The sequence below is a fragment of the Cupressus sempervirens genome, chromosome 6, assembly GCF_028749045.1.
Source record: "Cupressus sempervirens isolate cs-2001-9-10 chromosome 6, ASM2874904v1, whole genome shotgun sequence".
NCBI lineage: Eukaryota > Viridiplantae > Streptophyta > Pinopsida > Cupressales > Cupressaceae > Cupressus > Cupressus sempervirens.
Window position 1 is genome coordinate 581,666,061 of NC_143123.1, and position 21,797 is coordinate 581,687,857.

A 21,797-nucleotide genomic window follows, 5' to 3' on the forward strand; every position below is an offset into this window, starting at 1 on the left:
ACACAGTTTCTATCATTTGTATTTTGCATCACTTCAATTTGTATTTAAGTTGCAAAACACAGTCTACAAAGAAAAATCACAGCACCGAAAACGAACAAGGGCATGAATAACAAGTATCATACCAATCAATATAGATATTTTAAACATGGCCTTACCATACAAATCATTGCAAATAATCTGAAAGAATGTGCATATATGCAACTGCATTTCCTTTTAAAGAGCATGAAAATCGCAATCACTGGATAAACTAGTCAATATTTATAATTCAGTCACTAAACAACCTGATATTGATACCCTGAGGGCGAAGGGCAATACACAAGGAAGTGATCAAAGAGAGGGACTTTTTATCATTTATACTTAGCTTAGGAAGCCTGAGATATTTTCAGTAATGTTATTAAATGAAACTGATAAAAAGCATGCGCTAAACTTTAATGCAGCAATTTATCATAATAAAATTATGCATATCCATGAAAATGGTTTTCCATATTATTGACTGTGCCCAAAGAGATTTGCACCCTCATGTGCTAACTATCAAAGCCTCAAATACACTAAGAGTAAGATCTGCTAATGAATATATGTCACTGGTATATATATATATATATAATTTGGGTTTTACGATTCTCTTGGACAGGTAAGTAAAGAGATGACTCTAGAATCATCCAAGTGAAATTTCCCATTGATATTAAACATTTGATATGAAATATGTAGCAATACACCCTTCAGTATGGGCTCTCCGTTGTCTGCCTATTACAATCCTTTGCAAATCTTCATTTGAATGAAGATTTGGCCCACCTGTTTTTGACTAACAAATTCTCAAAGATCTAGAGGTAAGTCTCACATTGTCTTGTACTCATCAATAGATGCATATGACTCAAACAAGAGATGCATTACTAGCTACACTATAATCGCCCTCAATAGGAATAATCTATGTGGACGAACTCTCAAAAGATTAAGGTTTGCATGTGTTTTGCAGTTGGCCAAACATGCCATATATGTTAATCAATAGATATTAGTTAGCAGAGTGTAGAATATTGTTAAAAGTTAATCAGATATTTGACAAGTAAACTATGTTATGTAATTGTATTATTAGTCCCCAACAAGTGGTCCGTCAGTTGACTGTTTCCGACAGTTGGTAATCTTAACCAAGGATTGCTATATATGTGCTTGTTCTGTGTGTGCTGGGGTCCGGCTTTCATTTGGTCATGTATACATTGCATATCAATTGAATGGAATAACTGCTCTATCTTTCTACAAATTGTATTCATACTTGATGCTCTATGTTTTGTAAATAACATTTTCATATACTTCATACATTAAGGAACATAGCCATACTTGAGTAAACATTTGGCATCGTTACTAATATAGCTCCAGGGAAATATAAGTCACAGGCCGGCAGTATGATAATGTAATGGGCCGAACTGTGGAAGAACCGGAAGTAACTAAAACTGAAGAAGAGGAATACACAAAGAAAACAATCTGACACATGACTTGGTGTACTTGTGGGAAGTATTTGTGAACTCGTACATTCAAAGGGAGGCTCTCCAGCAAGATGTCCCCAAGAGTATCATCCAAGGTAGTCTTACAATGAATAACAAAGTATATCATCTTCTTCAGAGATTACCAAGGTTTGCTCACATGTAATTTCATTAACCTTTGAGATTGTTGGGAAGAAATGGACCAAAAGCAACATAAGCAACAAAAAATGCAATAGTACAAAGAATGAAACCAGAGGAAGAAAGAAGAGCATTACACTAGCAAGAGATATACCCCAAAAAATAATACTCCTACAGCTAGTCAAAGATAGAAGACAAATGCCAAGCAATCAGTGTTGGAGATTGTAGCTGCGATAGAGAACTTTATCTCTAGAAATATGGATGTTATTATCATTTTGGTCACCTTCAGCTGAAGAGGACACTTATGATTAAATATAATGACGTGTCATTCAACATGCATAGGGGCATGGAAATATGAAGAGTTGTATTTGAAAATAAAAAATTATGTTTTGGGAAATTAAAGAGACCTTCAGTTATTATGTGAAGAGTCTCTCTTATATAACATCAAGCAATTACCATTGTAACATAGTACCAAAGCAGGAAGAAAATCTTTCAAAAAAATTTGTCATTCTAAAATTTCTGAGAAAAAGGATCCATGTAATTTTCAAAGTCTTTTGCAGTGTTAAAATCTTCTTCTCTTTTGCAAGCAAGCAAGCAAAAGGGTTTTATTTTCATATTTTTCTCAACCACAAAGGCCTTCATTATGCTTTATCTAATCTTCACACGTAATATTCTCATTCATGAAGAGCACCAACGGGGCCTTTCTTTTGTTTCATGCAACGGGATTTTTCTGCTTGCCTAAAGCCTATCCATCACATTTTCTTGTGTTGTTTCCCTTTATCGAGACCTGTCAACACCAATCTTTTTCTTGTTCTATGTTCACAAGGCTACACAACAATGGTTTTGTTCTGTCACGTCATTCGTTTGATGTGTTCTTTCCGCAACCTGTGTTTTGCAGAAGCTTTTCAGCCCACATAAGAAGCTCATGCTGCTCTCAGATGTTATTTTTTAAGCCCACTGAAGCCAAGGTTTCCTAATTTTGGGGTTTGGCAGGAATTCGAATTTTATCCATGTTTTCCTATCAGTTAGGGTTTGCAAAGAGAATTCAGTTCTCATTGTATTCTATTATCTGCCTCAAAATTTGTGTCATCGTTGTGCCTCTATTTTTGTGCATTCGGTTTTGTAGAATTAGACTCCTTTTTTTATGCCATTTTTCAAAAAGCATGAAAGATGGCTTCTTTGACTAACATAATGTTGGATGGCACTCAAAAGTTCAACAGTCACAACTACAACACCTGGAAGCAACGAATGATGACATTTTTTTAATATTGGTACCTTAACAAGGTCATCTTGGGAAAGTCTTCTTTTCCTACAACAGCACAGCCAAATCAAGATAAATTTTATGCAAAGAATTAGGACCTAATACTAGTTAAACTGTTGGTCAGTGGACATCAGCTAGCTGAGATTCTCTCAAGTAAGACACCTGCAGAAATATGGATATCAGAAAATCACATGAAACATCTAACAAGAGCCATGCATTTTTCCTGAAAAACATTGGTTCTTTCAATCATGATGGATGAAAGGATGTCTCTGCAAAAACATCCCACAAAATCAAGGACATCTGTGATCAGTCGGAGGTGATTAGTCAAACAATGGAGGAAAAAGACATGGTAGTAATCACTCCTACAAGTCTAGCGAAGTCTAATGAGCACTTTATTGAGACACTCAACATTTACCTCAACTAATGTTAACTTGAAGTTTCCAAACCTTTGTACCACAATTCTTGCAGCTAGATCAATGGAGACAGCAATTTGATGGCAGTGCTAGTTCATCCTCCACAGAATAGGCCTTCACAGCATATTCTTTTGCTCAGGAGAAAGGAATAATCAATTCCCTCAGTAGAAAAGCCCAGGTCAATCCGAAGGCAGCCCCAAGAAGAAGAAAAATTAGTGCAATTATAGCCACAACTATGGTCACATGAAGAAAGAATGTTGGTATTGTTTGGCTTCTGAACAAAAGAAACAAAGAGGATCTTGGCAGAAAGCCAATGTAGCACATTGAGGGCACTGAGAAAAAGGAGCCAACCTTTTATGCCTTAATGGCCAAGCAACCTACAAATTACATCACATTGTCTGCCCTCAACACTTTACTCATAATCAAGATTGGCTTACTAACTACACACTATTCACTGAGTCAATTATTTAAAAGTATACTGTTGTCGTAAAGGGCAACATGCAAATTCAATATGGAGGGAGGAATTTCATATCCTCAATGTATACTACATTCCAGGCATGGAACTCAACCTTTTATTTGTTGAAGATTGTAGCTGCAATAGAGATCTTTATCTCTAATTTTATGAAATAGAAATATGACTGTTATGGTTATTTATGATAATAATCCAAATAATATTATATATAGAAGTTATTTAAGCTAATAATCCAAATAATATTATATATAGAGGCATGTGTCATGCGAAGAGGCATGTGTTTGGTAATATGAAGAGACTTATTTTTGGAAATTGAAGAGACCTTTGGTTGTGATGTGAAGTGTCTCTCAATTCTATAGATATGTGTGATTACTTTGTCTGTAGATACAAATTGTTGCATCAGTGAGAGCATTGTACTTGAAAAAAAATTATTGATAAAAAAGATACTTTTCTGATGTGGTCAGGTTTTTCCCTTCAAGTAGAAAGGTTTCCCAGGTTAAATGTCTTGCATCTTATGCTCTTGCTTTGTTCTTCTTTATTGTTGTTTATCATTTATTTCTAGACAAAAACTGTATCATGGTATCAGAGCTTGGTTCTAATAACAACTGTAAAGGAGAATGTATAAGGTTATTTGCGTGAGATTACCTTGAACAAATTAACCGGCATGAAGAAAATGCATCTTCTCCTGCCCATGCATACTGAGCATATTGATCTCAGTGAGATAGGAATTTATATACTATTGTTACATGAGTCAGGTCACTACTACCTAAGAGTTGCTTCTATATTGTTGAAGTCTAATACTGAAGTGACTCAGCATCATATCATCATCGCGCACCAGTTAGGCATTGTATTTGTATTTCTCTCTTGTTCTATTAAACAGCACATTCATGTGCAGTGGATCTTTGTAATGGCAAGAATGGGAGATACAATCTGTCGGGAGCTAAGTCACAAGATTCGTCGAATTTCATCCATCAGATTCGGATTTCAACGAATTTTCACTCTTTCCGAACTTCATCCAAATTTTATTATATTAAATATAATGTTATTTTATTTTGAACTGTTATTGAGTTATTTAGTTAAATTATTTAGCAATGTTTAACTATTTTGACAATTTTGTGGATATATTAGTAATATTTCAAAATATATAGTACATATAACTAAAATTTGATGTCAAATTTTTTAACCGAATTTTTAACCTTGTTGAATTTCATTTGAATTTTATGATCGACAAACTCGAATTCAAATTCGAACCTTGTGACTTAGGTCGGGAGTAATAATTCATATCGACAAAGACTATGCAGACAGTTTTATGTTGCTCGCGTCCTTTATGGAGCCCGTTGATTCACCTTGCAAAGGTGTCGTTCATATAATTGGTTGCAGAATTCTATGTGAGAAAAAGAATGGATTAAGTTCTTCCCTTGGTTCCTCATTTCTCCGATTCAAACAATGATAGGATCTTATTTGGTTGGGCAAGCTTGGTGTGTAATGCCTCCTCCCAAAGAGAATTTAATAAAATATATAATAATATTAAACTATAAAAAGAATCAAATACCAAGTACTAATAATTATATAAGTGATTAGTAGTAAATAATACTTAAATATGATTGTATAAGCCCAAATTAAGATTTAAACTTATCTATTAAGAAATTTATGGAAGATTAATAAAATTAAAATAGTAATAAGAGGATCTTAAACTATTAAATAAAGAAATAGATAATGAATAATACTTATTATAAACAATAATTAAAAATACTCAAAAAATAAATCAACTATTATTATGGTACAAATATAAAATATATCAGATATCAAAAATAAAGAATATATCAAAAGCATCAAGTGATGTTTGACTCAAAAGTCACGACCTTTAGGAAGGCCATTTCAAAGGACAGAGAAGTATATAACAATGGAAGCATACAAATTAAGGGTATAGAGAGAAGACAAATAAAGCATTCAGACAACTCAAATGAGTAAGCAAACAACCATCACCGGTAACTAATAAGATGCAGGAGGAATAGGATCAGATGCCATGAAAGGGAAACCCAAATAGTCAGTATTGGAAAATATGGAGCACTCGCCCCTGTGAACAAATCTGTAGTTTGTTGAGTAAGCTTTAGGTTGCAGTAGCGACTCCTCCCATATGCTGGACATTTCTACTCAATGCCCAAAGAAGGAGAATCGTAATGGGAAGCATACTGGAGGATTTACACACAGTAACTCAATCCACACATTCATAAGCGCTAGTCTCATAGAGCATATGCGGTCTTCAGTATTTATGAATAAAGGACAGAATCATAACAATCAATCAAGTTTTAAATACTAGTCAAGATAAGGGGACATACAGCTGACAAGAGGCATTAAGGACAGACAGCAAGAAAAGAAAAATACAGAACCATCAATGAAGAGGATATGATCAACAATCACGTCTAAAAGGAGGATTGAAACTAAATCCAAACACAATATATTGATAACATTTTGATGTCACCATTAAGGTTTATGTGGGAAGAGGGAATGTAGAGCATTGACCGTAGTCAGATGATAGAAATAGACATTCCACATGGCAAGTACAGTTTGGAGAATCCAAGTAATTTTGAAAGGGACAAAATCTCAATCAGCAAGGTAAAGCATACGGAGGATAGGTCAGTGAATAAAGACCATGCAATCCAATCAGCAGTTTTATGGGATCATATTAATCTGAACATATAACCTGATCCAAGTAGCAGAGAAACCATAATTGCAAAGAATAAGAATCAGGTAAAGAGTTTCTTGTGGCTTATTGTTATGAAAATGTGTAACTATTTTCTACGGAAAATTACCTTTGATTGAGATTTAAGCAATATATATTGAGCAGCGATAAATAGTTCACTCGCACAGACATGTAACAGGGGGAATACACTTAGTCATAATTGATCAACCAAGTTGCACCACATAGAGGCATGATCTAGACACAGAAATCTTACTACTTAAGGTCCAAAAATGTAGTTCTATTGGTCTCGTCACTAGAAGATTGAAGGATAAATTTTGCATTTATTGATTAATAGTTCTCTCAGTTTGCTCTCATTGTATATTGACTATATCAGCTAGAGTGGTAATCTCTATCTGAGTGCCTTAGCAATCAAGCAACATCTTTGTAAACCAAGCTTCAACTGACTTTTATTACAGAGACAACAATCAAGCAAGATTCATCCTAGAAAAGTGATTAAGGATTGAAAATATAAATATTTATACATTAAATCTCAGTAATACGACTACAATGAGTTGGTTGTACAACAACTAAGGAAATGCGAATTGTAAGAGAGACCACACAAAGTAATCAAATAAAGATGACTTTTTGAAAGACTAGATGTTGCTTATGAAAAGGTAAGTTGAAAATCATATAAAGACGAAGTGAAGGTGTGATACAATTATCATGACAAAATAAGAAGGTTAATAATGGATATACAACAGGATGAGAAGAACAAGGAATTGTATGAAGCTCTAGAACCAAAAAAATGGTGTAAATTGAAGAGTTGATGAGGAGATAAAGAATCTTGTAGTAGATTTATATGAGGAGTTAGTGGTCATTTTACTAAAGATGTATGATTATCTTATAGGTAGATTTGAAGAAGAGATTATTAAAGACGTGAATACAATATTACAACAGATTTGTCAAAGATATTAATAGCAAAAGAAAACATGTATAATTGAAACTGTTCAATTCTGCACCATGAGTCAAATTTAATAAAATTTGAAGGTCCGTTGGTTAAGGGACATTACATGGTGCAAAACTTTCTGAATATTGGCGTGCGTTTAGGCTGTGGTGTCAAATCCCCAATACAGTTCAAAATTCTCTCATTCTGGCACCCTGAAGTACTCTTGTTGGTCAACTCTTTGCCCTCTCGTGGTCAGTCTTTCTGTTGCATATACAAACTCGATTACTTGTGTAGTAAATGTTCGGATGTGAGTCTCTCTATTGTCTGCAGTGTGATTCTTTTTTCTCTCACGGCCAATGGTCCTTCCAATCATTGGTTTCCATTACTCTCACGACCGTAAGGTCTGAGAGATAGAGTGGTATTGGAGAAGCTTGTTGAGGAAGGAACTCCATTAATATCTTGAAGAGAAGCTTGTTAAGGAAGGAACTCCATTAATGTCTCGAAGCTGGGCCTGTGCCATTTTCTATTTTTTCTTTATTTTGTGCTTCTCTGACAAGTGTCTTGAATATCATCATCCTTGACATCTGAGATGCTGTAAATGAATACATTGAGTAGTTCGGAATGTAAAAATTGAGATCCTAATGCAAGCCTATCAGTGGCTGAGTTAGATCGATTGGAGCTTTTCATCATGTGTTTAAGCTTTCTCAGCCGCGTTAAAGTTATCGGGTTCTCCTTGCCGATGTCGATTCTTCTAAGATGGTCCTCAAGTCTTTCATATTCTCACTATGGCATTATGATGACATGGCACCACAGCTGTTAATTCCTGGCAATGCATGTGTTGGGTCTGGACAGGTTGTGCTTATGAAGTCACAGTCAGTTACCTTACGTCTATGGACTGTGTCTTGTAACCAAAAAACACCTGTCGGTATTGGACACCTCTTCACACAGAACATTGGGCAAAGATTTGCATTCACACAGAATACGTTACTCAGCTCATATTCAGTTTGCCAGCTCCACATTTTGCGTATGTATTACAATGACATGGCACCACCGCTGTTAATTCCTGGCAATGCCTGTGTTGGTTCTGGACAGGTTGTGCTTATGAAATCACGGTCAGTTAACTTACGTCTATGGACTGTGTCTTGTAACTGAAAAACACCTGTCGGTATTGTACACCTCTTCACACAGAATATTGGGCAAAGATTTGCATTCACACAGAATGTGATACTCAGCTCATATTCAGTTTGCCATCTCCACATTTTGTGTATGTACAAAACTTTGAACCTGGCAGCTGATTGCCACTGCTAGAACATCATTGTATTATCCAGAAGTTGATTCAGAAGGAATCAATTCAGGGGAATCAACAGTGATGTCTCACAAAGGTAAGTAAATTACAAATAGAAAAGGGAATTCGTGAGAACAGGGTGGTGAATTATCTAGAAAGAATAAGGGAAAGAAAAGTTGAGCTTCTAGTCATTCATCACTTGACCAAACCTCAGAGGAAAAGTTCGACATCAATGTTTGTAGTAAGATGACTACAACAGTTGTTGAATGGACTTTGGTTTGGCACCAACATAGAGAAAGTATTCTATTTTTTGTAAAAGTTCATGAAATTTTTGTTATATAACTAGAAATAGTATATTTTTTTGTGATAGATTGATTTTATTAATCTATGTTGGTTGCAGGATGCATCAAGATGATGAGAGATTATATGCTGACTATAGAAATGAACATGGGGACTTGCAGTCATGGGACTGAGTTGATATTACATATCTTCATTAAATGATGAAGATAATGATATTTAGAAGGAGATTTTGTAGTCTCAAAGGGAGGTTGCCTAATAGAGTGAGATGTTCTCAGCTTTAGAGGAGGTTATATCATCTATCCTATTGTGATGATCAAAATTGTCTTTGCTGAGAGGGGGTCTATATGGAACCTTAGTCATTTTTATACATGTTGTTAATGCATTCTTCTCTGAAAGAAATCTCAGGTGAAATCCCTCATTCCACCCTCTGCAAGTAAGCATGGTGGAAATGCATTTTTCTCTAGGAGAAGTTTGGGGTGAAGCCCCTATTCCACCCTCTACAAGTATGTATGGTGGACCCACCCTCTACAAATAGGCATGGTAGAAATGCATTCTTCTCCGGAAGAAGTCTGAGGTGAAAGCTCTCATTCCACCCACTGCAAGTAGGTATGATTGACCACCCTCTGCAAGTAGGCATGGTGGAAGTCGTGTGTGACTCCATGACTTCAATTTTAAGTGTTTATGGAGTAATTATGGTGAATTATGTTATGTTGAAATAACATGTATTTATAACAATCAATGTGATATTGACATCTTTGGTTACAGCTATGAGTGCATGCCATACTAAGAGCGAATGTTGAAGATTGTAGCTATGATAGAGATCTTTATCTCTAATTTTATGAAATAGAGATATGGCTGTTATGGTCATCTTCAGCTGAAGAAGTTATTTATGATAATAATCGAAATAATATTATATAGAGAGAGATGTGCCATGCGAAGAGGCATGCGTTTGGAAATATGAAGAGACTTATTTTTGGAAATTGAAGAGACCTTCGGTTGGGATGTGAAGTGCCTCTCAATTCTATATATGTGTGTGTGTGATTACTTTGTGTGTAGATACAACAATTTGTATCAAGTGAAAGCATTGTACTTGAACATTTGTTTATCAATAAAAGAGATATTTTTTCTAGTGTGGCTGGGTTTTTCCCTTCAAGTGGAAGGGTTTTCCCAAGATAAATGTCTTGTGTCTTATGTTCTTGTTTTGTTCTTCTTTATTGTTGTTAATCATTTATTTCAAGACAAAAACTTTAACACTATTTGTTAGTTAGATTATGAGACGCTCTCCTCAGCTGGATGTGGTATTCAGTTCGCACAACTACAGTAGTGTTGGTCAGAAGACTGGCACTACAGTTGTTTGAGTATTGAGGATCAAGATCTTATAGACTCATTGACACTGATGATTCTCAAAGCATGCCATCACAGCCAAAAGTTCTTCCTTCAGCAATCTCTAGCATCAGTGGTATGGGCGGTTGAACATACACTATCTCTCTTAGATGGTTTGAGAGGAATTGGTTATTGGTTTAGTGAAGATTTAGACTTCAATCATGGAGTTTATGGAGCTTTCAAGCTGGAAAGTAGCATTGAACTCCATTTTCAGATGGCAATTCTTGACAGGCTTCCAAGGTTTACAATTAGTTCATGTTGACGCATGTGGGTCAATGTAAACTCCTTTAGTTACTAGGTCTAGATATTTTTTGTTACTTGCTGGCGATATTAGTCATAAAATATGGGTGTATTTCCTTAAACAACAATCAGACGTGTTTAGTATGTTTCAGAATAATGCGTTGGTATAGAAAGAGTCTAGTCAACAAATAATAACTCTTAGAACAAATGATGTAGGGGAATTCTGTTATTCTAATTTCTCCAACTTATGTGTACATAGTGGTATCAAGCATCAGCTTACTACACATTTCACACCTTAGCAGAATGGTGTGGTTGAACAGAGAAACATCACAATCCCAAGATGGCTCAGTTTGTGTTGGAACATAGAAATGTTGCAAAGAAGTTTTGTACGGAAGTAGTTTAAATTGTTGTCTATTTTCTAAATTGGTTTCTGAGACAGGCCAATAAGAGAAGACTACAGAAGAAGCCAAAAATCACTCATTTGAAAGTCTTTGGCTCTTCCGCATATGTTTGGGTTCAAAATGCCAAGCACTCAAAACTGGATTCCAAGAGCCACGAGCTAATGTTCACAGGATATAATGAAAAGCACAGAGCATATCAACTTATTGATATAGAAACTGTTAGTCTCATATTCAGTCAAGATGTTGTCTTTGATGAAGAACAAGAGCCTTTTCAGCCCTTTTCTCCTGTTTTGAGCTTTGAGATTGCCTTACAAGCTACAGATTTAAGTGTTAGTCTTCATGGGTGGGATTCTAATGACTCTTACTCTGAAGTTGTGGGGTCTCCCAGGCATGATATTGTTTCTTTAGGAAACATCGTCAATGTAACTACCTATATATGTTCATTTCATTCTTTCAATTAAATCAAGGAATTGCCATTGTAACAATCAAATTAGATCTAATCAGCCAGCTAATGGCCTGAAGAAACATTGATTCATTGAGGGATTGTGTTAGCATAACTGATGTTGTGATGGTAGGTGATGTTTAGTGTTATCATAATACAGATTTGATTGCATGATAATCAGTTATTGTGTTATCATTAACGTCAACTATTGACCTACTGTTCTAGTATGTTACCAAACATAAACATGATGAACAAGGTGTTTGAGTTTCGGTGGCAACCATCCTTATGAGCAAATTAGGGATGTCTCTAAAGGTCTATGGTATGACTGCTATTGTTGAAGTGTTTCTATAAGAAAGTTATGATCAGATAATGTTGTCAGTGCAACTGTTAGAACAATAAGTGACAAGCGATAGGTGATTTGATTGGTTCGTCAAATCTAGGATGAGTTAAGTGGAGCGATTACAGGAGAAAGTAAACAACACTATTTAGATGATATGGTTACAACCGCAACTCATTAGTGTGACTGATGTGAAGGATAAGTGATTGGAGAGCAGAGACAGAGTTATTAAACGGGATAAGTGTTTTGTGTTCTTAAGCAATAGTTAATAAATTGATGATGAATGATCGATGTTGAGGTCGTGGTGGATTCAGCTGATTCAATCACAATCAGGTTACGTGTCTACATGACTGGAGTTGATGATCTGGCATCACATTGCTCAATGATAGCATATGAAAAAGATTCTAGAGGAAGCGTGTGTTTGGTCAAAACATGTTTGACCACCATGAAAGATAGAAATGGAAATATTTTGTGGTTCCTAGTGCTGATTGATGTTGAGCAGGTTTGTACACAAAGTATCACTTTGGCAGAAAGGAAAAGAGTGTAGAGAGTGTTGTCATCAAGGCCAACAAGGGAGAATGTTAGTATAACTGATGTTGTGATGGCAGCTGATGTTTAGTGTTGTCATAATACAAATTTGATTGCATGATGATCAGTTATTGTGTTTTCATTGCCATTGGTGTCAACTATTGACCTAGTATTTCTATTGTGTTACCAAGCATAAACATGAAGGTGTTGCAGTCATTTTCAGTGGTAGTGATCCTTGTGAGTGAATTGGGGATGTCTCTGAAGGTCTATGGTATGACCGCTACTGTTGAAGTGGCCCTATGAGAAAGTTATGATCGAATGAATGTTGTCAGTGCAACTGCTAGAACAGTTAGTAACAAGCGATAGGTGATTTGATTGGTCTGTAAAATCTACAATGAGCTAAGTGGGACAATCACAAGAGAAAGTAAACAACACTATTTAGATGGTATGGTTACGACTGCAACTCGTTAGTGTGACTGGTGTGAAGGATAGGTGATCGATGAGCAGAGACAGTTGCTAAACAAGGTGAAGTGTTTTGTGTTCTTGAATGGCAGTTAATAAATTGTTGATCGCTGATCAGTGTTGAGGTTGCGATGGATTTAGTTAAGTCAGTCACGATCTACTGACATGTCTTCATGACTGGATGTGATGATCTGGCATCACATTGTTCAATGATAGCATATGAAGAAGATTCTAGAGGAAGACTGTGTTTGGTCAAAACGTATTTGACCTCTTAACACAAATTATATGCAAATCAATGTATTAGCTGCCACGGTCTTAAAAACATGTTTCATATTTTGAAATATGTCTTTTGGCCCATTTGATCTAAGTGAGATATTTGAAATTGATGTCTATTTCAAATTTTAAGGCTTGATTAAGGCAGTAGACTTAAAAGTTCAATACATACTGGTTGAAGCTAAACATTTTTGTTGTTGATCGCAGTTGGACAAGTGTAGTTGAAGAGTACAAGTTGCGATCAAGCTAAGGTAGAGTTGAGTATTTTGTGAAGAGAGCTTGATCTTCAGTAGATCTAATTAAGCAGAGGTAATGTTATTCTACAAGTCATTCTTTCTGTTGTTCCCTAATAGTTGCAGCAGCAAAATCCCTTAACCAGGTGGATCCTAACAGGTCCTAATTTGTCCTTTAACAGGGTGGCACTTCAATTAGTGTTCAAGTCCTTTAACAAGGCTACTCCTAACAAGGTATAGCTCCTACCAAGACTAGAGGTAAATCTCCAAAGTGGCACCTAACAGTGTCTTTGTAAACTCCCAATGGAATTAAGCTCCTCACAGGGCGTACTTCAAAAGAGTGCACAATACGTGGGTACTAAATCCCACTGTGGTTTTCACACAAATTGGGTTTACATGATACCAAATCTTTGTGTCTATTTTGTGGGTATGTTTATGTGTTTGAAGTTTTCATTTGCTGTTATTAAGTTATTTTTGTGATAAGGATGTAAAGGTTAATAAGTGTTGTAATCAGTAGATTATCCTCTCAGTAATCTGATCCCTTAGGACTAACAAATTAATCCCCTTGCTATACAAGAAAATGGAAGTGGTATCCATGTCATCGTATGCTGATGTGTATTACTGGGCAATGGACATCAAGAGCAAAGCCAAAGACATTCTCTTGGAGAAAACTAAAGATGGATGATGATGAAACTACCAAGTATACTAGTGCCAATGAATCCAAAACTGTGCCAGCCCTACGGCAAGATATGATGCATATGTTGACAAATTGTGGCCAAGAGTTACCAGTGGTTCAGCATCTCCGCAGAAATTTCCTTCCTATTGCAGCATCCTCTTGATTAAACTAGTCCTGCTTGTTGCTCTTGCAACTAATGGAGGTGTTTCAACTATTTGGTTTCATTTATCAAAATATCTTTGTAATATCAAAAACTTAATTTGCTTTGCAATTATAAAAATACAACGATGCATAGATCATTTCGACTCCATTGATGTGTGAAAACAGGAGGATAATTTACAAAGTCTGTTAAGAATGTAACATGATAATCTCCAGGTCTATAAGTGCAGGTCACACTTATTCTTCTCAGTATAGATGTCTTCGAATGGCTATAAATACTCTTAGTATTTCCTTTCTAAGACCGGCGATTTTTCAGACTTGTTTGCATTAATGCTAAACTAATGTTATATGTATTTTAGTGCTTTATCTTAAATTAAGTCTTATAAAGTCGCCGATTTAGAGAAGGTTATGATAGCCGACCAAGCATAGCGACATGTCCTTTGAGGATTAAGTCTCTTGGTTTAGATATTTAGATGGGTGCTGATGCAGTTTGAAGGACACACACAAAACTTAAGTCTGCTTCTTCAAGTATCCTCACTCAGCGAATTATAAATCAGTATTACTCTTCTTCAATCAAGATCGATTTTAGAAGTACTGAATCTGCAATAAACAAGGTGTTTACTTTCTCAAACAATTCAGAATATTCAGAATATTAAGATCTCATTCTCAGCAATCAAAGTTCGATTCAAAGTCTGATCCAAGGTCTGATTTAAAGTCTGATCAAAAGGCAGATTCAAAGTCTGATCCAAATATAAAGAATTTGCAGAAAACTTTACATGGTATTAGAGCCAAGTTATTAAATCCAAGGCTTTGCAAATTCAGTCATCAGACTTTACATATACTTAGTAATCTTCTCCTATCTTCAATGGCATATACAATCAGGCCCAAAGACAGGTTTGACGGGAAGGAACACTTTGAAGCCTGAAAATTCAGAATCTGTCATGTCCCCATTTTGGAGGCAATTTGATTTAATTAATTTAATTAATTAAGTTGTCCAAAATAATGAATATTTTAGGAGGATGACTAATTAATTATTTTAATTAAATAAATAAGTGATATTAAGTTAATTATTTATAAAGTTATCAAATAAATAAATATTAAAAGGTAACTTTATATTTAATTAATTTAATAAGGTGACTTGAATTATAAAATATTTTTTATAAAGTCACTAATAGATAAAATAAAATAATATTCTAGAAGTTTCTGGAGAAAGTGGAGAAAAAGAATAAATAGGCACTCCGGGCTTCATTCTAATAATCCAGTTTTTTATTTCTCTCTTGACATCAAATTGTGATTCAGTCACATAGTCTATTGTGGAGCCAAGTGGTTTCAGATAGTCAGTTGATCTTTGGGAACAAAAACTCCCTTGGATTAGCATAACTGAGGAAGTGAAATATCTTCTGAAGGGTTGCACATTTGGAGGTGATACTTCAGTCACTTCAACTAGGGCATCATTGGGCCTAAGACCATTTTCAGCATTTCAGCATTTCAGGAGGCAATTTTAGCAGGGCCGAAATTATTGGAGGTCATTTCTAGCAGGTCTGAAATTATAGGATGCCATTTTAAAGCAGGCCGAAAAAGCAGTCCGAAAAAAAGCAGGCCGAAAAAGCAAACCCGAAAAAAGCAGGCGGAAAAAGCAATCCAAAAAAAGCAACTCCGAAAAAAGCAATCCGAAAAAGCAGTTCGAAAAAGCAAAAACGAAAAAAAAGCAAATCCGGAAAAAGCAAGTGGAAAAAGCAGATCGGAAAAAAGCAAAACAGAAGAGGCAGCATTGTAGAAAATTATTACAGCCATCTACAATCAAGTTCTTCACTTCTCATTTGGCATATTTTCTGAGAAAAGTAGGTTTTCAGCTGAGTACAAAATATAGCTTCAGCACTTCACTATTTCCATATTGTACTTGTCTTTTTTTGCCATTAGGCATTATTGGTATCAAAGGAAGGCTAGGATTTTGCAATTAACGAGCATTGTAATTTTTAGACTATCTATATTGTAAACCTAGAGTTTGATGATCAGCTTATTAGTTTGCATGCCAATTGTTTGACAAAATGTCAATTGGCTGTAAGTTCTCTTTTTGGCATAAATAATGTTATAATTTTGCATACTAAGTGTTTATATTAATGCCACTCAGTTGTAAGTGCATTAATGCCATCCTAGGTTGCATCCAAAGTATTTGTCATAATTACTAATTGCTGTAGCTGCATATTGCAAGTAGTTTAAGTCACATATTTGTATTGAATATTGCCAAAATTAGTTGCACATTCATGTTAGGTCATTGTTTAGACAATTTTGTAAGCATTCTCTTTGAGGCAAATCCAAACAAGAATCACTGCAGCAATCTGAAAAGTTATATCAGTCAGATGACCCTTGCTTGCAAAGTGTTTGACAAAATGTCAAACAACTGAAGTATAAAGATTTTTTGTGATTGACAAAGTTATAACCTATTGGGGTTATATCAGTGGTATCAGAGCAATTGACTTGCCATCCTGTTGGGTAGATTAGACATTGAATCAGTTAGTTAATCATGTTTACTTCAAGTACCCAGAAGCAGTGGGACAAGGATATGAAGAAGCTTAAACAAAATTTGAAGAGGTTGGATGAAAGTCAGAAAAGGATGAATGAATTGATGGTTTCCATGTTTAAGAGGGCTACATCACAGAACAAAGACAAAGAGGAACAAGAGGTCTCTACAAGTGAGGTATCTAGAAACCTCTACAAGGAGTTTGCAGCAGTTGGTGACCAACATATAGTCGAATCTAGGGAGGACAAAAATCAGACTAGCTTGGAGGAAGATGTTGGGCACACAATACTTCAGAAGGTAGTGGGAATGGATATTACGCAGATTGATAGTAACGGTCAACTTGATACTCAAGTTGAGACAATTGTATACAGGTCGTCAGAGGGTGATGTCACAGGTACTCGAGATGGTTTAGTTCCAATAGGCAGTGACTACAATGTAGTGGGTTCAGATGATGATTATGAGGATGTTGTTGTGCATGATGGTGAGATACTTGGTAGAGATGAGCAGACATTGAGCATTCATGACTTTGTTGAGAGAGAGTACCAGGCACAGTTAGATGCTTCGTCACATGAGGTTGAGGCTGGTAGTACTTCACATGATTTGTCCAGCCAGCTGAAGGTGAGCAAAGACAGTATTGTGACTTCATTATATCATCATGACAAGATGCGGGATATGATAGAGGATCACATTCGAATGATTCAGTTACAGGGTAGACATAAGGGAGTTCAGGCGAAGTCTTCTTGTGTTGACTTACAGGCGATTAGGGAAGGAATGGGAACGATGAAGTTGAGTTATTTACATCTTCTATCAGATCGTGACCATCTTCTTAGACTTGTCAGAAACTATTTAGATGCCTTGAGGAGGAAGGAGGAGGAAGTCGACAGGCTTTCTCGCGAGCTTGAGGACACTCGAGCTTCTTTGGTGAATACTCCATTGGCATTACAGGACTGGGAGAGATATGGGGATAAGCATGGCATGGAGTTGAGTTTAGTTCCATCTTGCACTCCTGATACTCAGCTTTCTGCGGCACATAAATCATATGCGGTCGTTGATAATGTTGCGAGTTCATCTTGCATTCACATCCAGGATACAGGGACAATGTCAGACAGGTATGTGGAGTTAGTTGGTATTGGTCATATTACTTAGGTGAGGAGTTTGCTTGAGTTACTAGCTGATTCTAGTTTACGGATATGGACTCGAGATTGTTATATTGGCGTTTGAGATTCAGTTGACTGGAGATCTTTAACACTTTTTGGTAGCAGTGATTGTTTGGGTGCTATCATGGATTTGATTAGCAGATTGCACGGTGTTGTCTTTTCTTGCACCAGCAGCTTGTCCGATGTTGGTATTAGTTTTTATACATCGGTGTTGGGCTTTGTTCATATATCCAGTCGACCATTCTTGCTGGAATGTGTTGATGATCCTTCATATTTGGCAGTGTGTACAGATGAGTCCCAGGATCATATTGGCATTGATGACATCTAGGAGGATGCAATGGGCAGTTTTGAAGACTTAGTTTCCTTGGCAGTTTCTTTTGGTACAGAAGAGTTGGACAACAGTGCTACAGTTTTTGATACTCCGTATGTTGATATGAGCTTTGGAGTTGACTTGCAGGATATGGATGGTAATACTCTAGAGACCAGTAACTTTGAGGATACTCCTTTAGACAGTGCGTCAGAGGAGGTTGGTAGGAGACAGTCTAGCCAGTGCCATCATGTGTCTAGTCAGTTGAGAGTTAGTGAGCGAGACATTGCTATCGCTTGCCAACATTTCGATGCTGCTCGTCAATTGTTAGCAGTTTATGGATGGGGTTCTCCTACTAGTGATGAGCAGGGAGGCAGTTATCTTTCCTTGACAGAGTTCCACTCTTTATGGGAGGCTATCCAGATTCTGAGACAGAATTATATGCAGTTGGTAGCCGACAGAGATTATCTTATGGAGTGGGGGAGTACAACATACGATGCATTATTAGCCAAGGAAGATGAGGTGAGTGAGCTTACTCAGCAGCTCGAGGTGACTTCTGAGATTCTTGAGAGTACACAGTTGGCTTTCGAGGAGTTACAGTTTCATTTGGCTAAGGTGACCATGGAGTTAGAGCGACTACAGTCTTTACCTGATTCTGTACAGTCACAAGCTGTGGTGTCTGGTGATCCAAGGATGTCCATGGTCGAGATTGTCAAAGACAGTGGAGATGGGGATGCATCCATCCTTGATACTACATTGGCATATCGGGTTCGTTCCCACTAGAGTCAAGTTCAGTTGAGTTGGGTGCTGCAGCAGATTGTTGTGGTATGCCTAACATGGTGGTGGCCTCTAGTACTGATGGCACGGAGACTAGAGATGTTGTATCAAAGATCATGTGTGATGTTGGTGAGCCGGCAATTGGCATGGTTCCTGCTAGTAATACTCGCTTGGTGATATCTTCGGAGGTAGTAGTCAGTTCCAACATGCTTAATGATCGATTACAGTTAGTTTCATCTGGATTGCAGTTTGAGCCATTGACTGAGATTGGTGCATTCTATCGGCATTACACTGTAAGGTATGCTCATCAATTTACCTTTGATGACCATGTTGATGAGATGATGATACAGAGATGTACTTTGGTTCCTAGTGCTTGTCATTAGTTATGGGACAGTTTGACGCCTCGGGATGAGAGTTGTGATGGGCATGACATGGCGATAGATTCTGTGGTTGACAGCTTGATAATACATGACTTAGAGCAGGAGTTTGGGAGTGATGCTTCAGCGGTTGTTGTTATTGATTCTACTCCTTTGGCTATGACATCTCCTGACTTAGCTGGTGATCAGTCACAGTGGGTTGTATCACTTGTTCATGGTGAGTTGTTGACTGAGGTTGGTTCTTTTTATCAACATTATACTGCAGGGTATGTACATCAGTTAGCATTTGATCCTTGTGTGGAGGAGTTGATGGCAAGCAAATTTGGTTTGGGTTCCATTTCTTGCTGTTTATCTTGTGATGTCTTTTCACCATCAGCAGTGCATGGGAGTTATGGTTATGAGACAGTGGCCGGTGATCTGCAGAGTAGTGTAGACTGCAGGAGTTGTACAGTGTGTGGATTCTTCATACTTGGTACAATTTCATTCGGGAGCGTTCACCATTGTTGCAGAGTTGAATTGTACATTCCGTATAGGCCAGTGGGATGCGTTGATGGTATTTACTGTGTTGGCAGTTGTGATTTTGGAGTTTGGTTGAGCTGTAATTGTCAGTTTGATTATGGATTCCTCTTGGTTATATTGCAGAGGATATTACAGGAGCCTGTGTTAATTGACAGTAGTATAGTTCATGACTACATTTGGGATCCAAACGGATTGATTGGTTTATTGTTCAACCATTGCTTGGGGACAAGCAATTTTAGGAAGGGCGGACTGTCATGTCCCCATTTTGGAGGCAATTTGATTTAATTAATTTAATTAATTAAGTTGTTCAAAATAATGAATATTTTATGAGGATGACTAATTAATTATTTTAATTAAATAAATAAGTGATATTAAGTTAATTATTTATAAAGTTATCAAATAAATAACTATTAAAAGGTAACTTTATATTTAATTAATTTAATAAGGTGACTTGAATTATAAAATATTTTTTATAAAGTCACTAATAGATAAAACAAAATAATGTTCTAGAAGTTTCTGGAGAAAGTGGAGAAAAAGAATAAATAGGCACCCCGGGCTTCATTCTAATCATCCAGTTTTTTATTTCTCTCTTGACATCAAATTGTGATTCAGTCACATAGTCTATTGTGGAGCCAAGTGGTTTCAGATAGTCAGTTGATCTTTGGGAACGAAAACTCCCTTGGATTAGCATAACTGAGGAAGTGAAATATCTTCTGAAGGGTTGCACATTTGGACGTGATACTTCATCACTTCAGCTAGGGCATCATTGGGCCTAAGGCCATTTTCAGCATTTCAGCATTTCAGGAGGCAATTTTAGCAGGGCCGAAATTATTGGAGGTCATTTCTAGCAGGTCTAAAATTATAGGATGCCATTTTAAAGCAGGCCGAAAAAGCAGTCCGAAAAAAAGCAAGGCGAAAAAGCAAACCCGAAAAAAGCAGGCGGAAAAAGCAGTCCGAAAAAAGCAATCCAAAAAAGCAATTCGAAAAAGCAAAAACGAAAAAAAGCAAATCCGGAAAAAGCAGATCGGAAAAAAACAAAACAAAAGGGGCAGCATTGTAGAAAATTATTACAGCCATCTACAATCAGGTTCTTCACTTCTCATTTGGCATATTTTCTGAGAAAAGTAGGTTTTCAGCTGAGTACAAAATATAGCTTTAGCACTTCACTATTTCCATATTGTACTTGTCTTTGTTTGCCATTAGGCATTATTGGTATCAAAGGAAGGCTAGGATTTTGCAATTAACGAGCATTGTAATTTTTAGACTATCTATATTGTAAACCTAGAGTTTGATGATCAGTTTATTAGTGTGCATGCCAATTGTTTGACAAAATGTCAATTGGCCGTAAGTTCTCTTTTTGGCATAAATAATGTTATAATTTTGCATACTAAGTGTTTATATTAATGTCACTCAGTTGTAAGTGCATTAATGCCATCCTAGGTTGCATCCAAAGTATTTGTCATAATTACTAATTGCTGTAGCTGCATATTGCAAGTAGTTTAAGTCACATATTTGTATTGAATATTGCCAAAATTAGTTGCACATTCATGTTAGGTCATTGTTTAGACAATTTTGTAAGCATTCTCTTTGAGGCAAATCCAAACAAGAATCACTGCAGCAATCTGAAAAGTTAAATCAGTCAGATGACCCTTGCTTGCAAAGTGTTTGACGAAATGTCAAACAACTGAAGTATAAAGATTTTTTGTGATTGACGAAGTTATAACCTATTGGGGTTATTACAGAATCTTAATGATTCTTGAAAAAAACAATGTAAAATAGTTCATTGATGGAACATCCAAACAACCCCCAGTTGAACCTCACAAATCCATATGGACCAATGGAAATAGAAAAGCTATTCAAATCATTTTGGATGGAGTTAAAAATGATATCGTACCTATGCTTACGAAACACCAAACTGCCTTCAATATGATGAATGCATTACGAAATGCATATGAAGTAAACAATGCATCTAGGGTTCTTGCACTAAAAAGGCAACTGAATCACATCCAAATAAAGAAAGGAGAATCGATAA

General features: G+C 36.4%; 1 protein-coding gene across 2 annotated transcripts in view; it reads right to left on the reverse strand.

Moving 5' to 3' along the window:
- Positions 1-21,797, reverse strand: part of LOC149553581 (uncharacterized) — a 51,729-nt gene that overhangs the window by 23,138 nt on the left and 6,794 nt on the right. The gene's annotated exons all lie outside the window — the stretch shown is intronic.